The sequence below is a fragment of the Asparagus officinalis genome, chromosome 1, assembly GCF_001876935.1.
Source record: "Asparagus officinalis chromosome 1, Aspof.V1, whole genome shotgun sequence".
Lineage (NCBI taxonomy): Eukaryota > Viridiplantae > Streptophyta > Magnoliopsida > Asparagales > Asparagaceae > Asparagus > Asparagus officinalis.
The window spans coordinates 14,073,221-14,078,411 of record NC_033794.1 but is presented as its reverse complement, the minus strand read 5'-3'; positions in this window follow the sequence as shown (position 1 = coordinate 14,078,411).

Here is a 5,191-nt window from a genome sequence, read left to right as displayed (position 1 = left end):
CAAGATTCCTCTTTAGTTTCGGCACGTGTCTCACGTTCTTCAAGGTCTACTTAGAGCCCTTCATCTGAATCTGTACTTTACCCTTTTTAACAATATTACAGGGCTCGTTATTCCCCAAATACACTTTTCCAAAGTCCCCTGCTACATAATTCTGAAAAAGCTTCCTGTTAGCAGTGGCGTGAAAAGAGGCTCCTGAGTCGATGACCCAAGAATCCGAGTCACTATCCATAGCAAGGATCAATGTATCCTGCACGATATGAGCCTCCTGCTCACCTGCATCCTTCTTTAGACTTTTGCAGACTGAAGACATATGACCCTCCTGGTCGCAGTTCCAACACTTCTCTTTAATAGGCTTAACTTTCGAGTTCGACTTCTTCTTCACTGATTTCGACCGATTCCTATTCTAGTTTTCTTTCTTCTGGCTTCTACCTCTCTGTTCAAAGTTTAGGGCTGAATCTGAACCTTCTGATTCAGACGATTTCTTTCTAACCTCCTCGGATAGAATCATGCTAATAACCTCACTTAGCTTCAGCTTCTCTTTCCCCGTCGAATTGCTGATTGCCGTCACACAACCTGCCCAATAATCCGGCAACTGCAATAGTAGTAAAAGGGCATGCACTTCGTCATCAAACGTGATGTCTACGGAGATAAGTTGATCAACAATTATGCTGAACTTGCTAAGGTGCATTGTGAAGGACCGTCCTTCTGCCATCTTGAGGTTAAAAAGAGTCTTGACGAGATGCACCTTGTTTGTTGCTACGGTTGCTCGTACATCTTCGCGAGCGCTTCCATAAGCCCCACCGCCATCATCTCCTTTAATATGTTGTGGGCTACTGATTTGGCGAGCGACAACCGGATTTGTCCTAGAGCATTCCTATCTAGTATCTCCCAATCATCATTTGACTCTTTCTTCTGTCCCTTATCCTTGCCCATCAACGGACGATACAAGTCCTTCTGGTACATATAGTCCCCCATCTGTGACTTTTAGTAGGCGAAGTCTGAGCCGAAAAACTTCTCGATCTTAGATTTGATTTTCTCTATCATGGCTTTCACAAAAATTGCTGAACGAAGCTCTGATACCAGTTGTTGGGGATTCGAAACAATTAAATCGAACCTTTGCCCTTCTGGACCTTGTGTCGAAAGTAGGAAAGTAGAAAAATTCACCACAAATAAAGATCAAAGCTTGCAGGAATAATAAAGAAGACGAACACATAGATTTAACAAGGTTCGACAACGTGCCTATGTCCTCGGGAACCACACCACACAATTCTTTTATTGATTGAAGAAGAAATACAAGCTCTCAAACTAAGGTTTTATCTCTCTGAGATTCTCTCTTTTTCTACTGTCAAAAAACTCTCTTTTTTCGTGTACAATAAGCCCTAAAAACCGTTTAGGTATATATAGCGTCCTGAAAGAAACAGAATCCAAAACAGTTTAGGAAACAGGCTGACTGCGTCGTGGTCGACTGTGGTGGTCGACCGAACCAAAACCCGAGAGCAGAAAACATTACAAGGTTGGTGTGGTCGACCGTCACGATCGACCGAACTGATTCCCGAGACCAAAAATCCCTACAGGGTTCGCGCGATCGACCGTCGCGGTCGACCGCTCTCAGCTCCAGCCTCTTCTCAGCTTCTGTACACGTTCGCGATCGACCGCCGCGTTCGCGCTCTCAGCTCCAGCCTCTTCTCAGCTTCTGTACACGTTCGCGATCGACCGCCGCGTTCGACCGTGCAGGCCTCCTCCTATTTTTCTTGATTTTCTCTCTCGTTTTGATTCCAGCTCCGATTCAACTTTGGGTCTACACTTTAGACTAACAATTTGGACTCTCTTTAGTATCAAAATATAGAGGCAATACTATATCTGAGCCCATTAATTTATCTCTTCATTCTCTCTTGTTAGATTTTTATACCCTCTTATTTGACACCATTAAATTTTAAATGGTGAGGAGCTAAATTATAAAAAAAAATACACCAACATAAAAGAATAGTGAGGGCCTAGCCAAGAATCCCCTCCGGCCAAAATTATGAATTGTTAGGATCTTGATCGTTACAATTTTTCTATTGAATAATAAATATTTATTTATGACTAATTTGTGCCTGAAATGACTTGTGCAGGTTAATACATGATAGAATCAATAGCGAGATCAAATAAAATGAAAATCAATTCAAAACAATGACTTTGTGAGCAGACTCATTGATGGGCATAATTTCTCATTGATGAATAGCAGCCTACTGCGTCTATCGATTTCTTAACCACTTATCAATGAAGAATTTTATAGAGAGTCTTCACAAAATGATGAGCACATTACCCATCAATGAGCAAAATTGTTGGTCATTAATTTGAATCCCCTCATCGATCTAGAAACATTACAAAAGCATGTTGTCCATCGATGAACCATTGACCCATTGATGTGCACATTGCTCATCGATGAGCAAGTATCCCATCGAAGAGCCTAGATTGATGTGCAGCTCTCTGAGATCTAATCTCAGCCATCCAATATATTTGCTATATCCTCCCTCATATCTCATGCTTCGCTGATGACTTTAACCTATTTGAGACATAAAGAGAGAGGAAGAGAGAAAAAGGGTTTGATGATTGGAGTTCATTCATCATCTAGATCATTATATAGCTTTCTCAATCACGTTGTCATCGCGTTCTTCATCCTTGGATCCATATCTGTCGACAAGTGCTGCCCTAGGATCATTGTCTTCACCTCCGTTCTTCCATATTTGGATCTCAAAGTTTTTGAAGAACGGTTTGATCAGTAAAGGACTATAAGATCTTTTCAACCGCACTTCAATTGATATTTGTGATTGCTTTTCACAATCTTTTCAGCACGCTTTAATTTGAATCGTTCTATATTTGAAACTAAACTAAACAGACTGAAAGAAAAAAAATGCATAATTGCATGTCAAGAAAAAAAATTTGGTGAAAGAAAATATCAAGAACTTGAGATAATTGCGTATCAAGTCTATTTTGATGTAAAAGATTGTTACATATCAAGAAATTAGCGAAAAAAGTATGGATCAAAAGGCGGGTAAGGCCTCACTGCGCCCTTGTTGCAGGATGGCCCATAACAGGCTAGTCTCGTGTCTGAATCCCATAGCAGTACACCCAAGTTATTTACACTTGATCGACCCAAGGGTTTGCACAAGAGTTTGATAAGCAAATATGAGCGCCCATTTCCAATTGTGAAGAAGGTAGGGAATGTTGCCTACAATGTTGAACTGCCCCCAATACTCCACTTCCACCCGGCCTTCCATGTGAGCATGCTAAAGACATACCACGAGGATGCAGAATATCCATGTTGTGGGAAATCAACTCGAGCAACTGTAGGAGTTCACATGGAGTTCGACAAGGAGGTTGAGGAAATATTGGCGGATAGGATGGTTTGCGAAGGGAACAATCGACAATATCTAGAGTACTTCGTTCGCTAGAAGGGATTGCCTGATATTGAGTGTAGCTGGTAGCCAGCAAGGAATTTGTGACAGTTTGAAGACTCGATGGAGTGCTTTAAGCGGGAGAAAACTAACCAATGACGACATTGCTAGAATGAGTAGGGGAGAATGTCACAAAAAGTTTTTTTGTCGCCCAGTCAGCTCTCACATAAGTGTCACATCGGCATGACTCTGGATTGTTCTTGTATTTTCTTAGATAATTCTTGTATATGAGATGTTAGAATATTCTTGTACTCTAGAGAATCAATATTAATATCAAATGAGAGTTTGTTATTGATCAAACAAGAGATATAACACAAACAACGTTCTCCCCGAACAAAGTTCTAACAGGACCTAGTTTCGACCCAAACCAGGCTAGGCAAGTTCAATTTGTAGTTTGAACTAGCCCATGCTCAACTCTAGCATGTGGCGGCCGTTTATATACACATATATGGACACATGTACATATTTATGCATGTAAATTTGAGCACTTGAAATGCTTTTTTAGAGTAAAAGTATATTTGATACTGGACAAATTTTCAAAAAACGTACCTAGTTATGTCTAACTTGATAAAAATAAGTTGAAAATATTAAAAAAATAAAAAATAAGTTGATTTTAATAATTACATACTAGTTTAAAATTTGTCCTTTGAAATATTATATTATGCACTTGAAGCACGTTATCATTTTTTAATTCTTACCGTAGCCCGTGACTTCATAGCCTGCGTTTGCTGGAAACTGAGAAGTTCATGTGATCTGAGCGTGCGTATTTTTTAGGGCAACACGTGAAGTGTATTTGAAATATTATATTATGCACTTGGAGCACGTTATCATTTGTTATTTCTCACTGCAGTCCTTGACTTGATTACTAGCCTCGATTTGTTGGTAGCTGGAAGTTAATGAGATCTTAGTATGTTTTAAAAGAAAAATTCCCTAATGACCCAAAATATGGGATCAATAGAGGGGACAAGTTAAGTGTTTCCCCTCCTATTAGATAATGAGTTGGTCATCATTAATGATGACCAACTTATTATCCAATAGGAGAGGGACACCTCACTTGTCCCCCCCTATTGGTCCCATATTTTGGGTCCCTGTAGCAAAGCTCGTTTTAAAATGCTTGTTAAAGATAATAAAAATGTTAAATTAAAAGAAAAATTGCTTCAAGGCACCAAATTCTAAGTTCCATTGTATCCCAGCCCCTCCAACTTTCACCAATGTGTTGCAGCCCCTGTTTTTTAAAACAATTGTGTCCAGACCCCTCCAGCTCACCTACCCCAAGTTCCAATGCATTTTCTTCCAAAAACCCGATTTTTCCCTTTCCCCTACACCGAGCTCCGCCGCCTCCCTACCCCGCTCCATACAAAGTGAAAAAGAAGAATAAGAGGGCGAGTGAAGAGCACACGAGGTAATTTCAAACGTCGAGGAACTTCGCGTGGGCGGCGACGGTCATGGGGCTTGACGGAGATGCTAGACGTGACCCACGTGCTAATGGGGGAGGAGAAGGAGGTGCCACGACCACAAAGAGATCATCTTGGCCACCTACATAAATATTATAGATAACATGTTAACTATTATAGATAACATGTTAACTATTATAATATCATAAATATGTTTTGAGCTCAATGTGTGAATTGTAATAGTTAACCTGTTATCTACCATAGTTAACATGTTACCTATAATAGTTAACATGTTACCTATAATAGTTAACCTGTTATCTCGCAAACTTGTTAGTACCAAATGAGAGTTTGTCATTA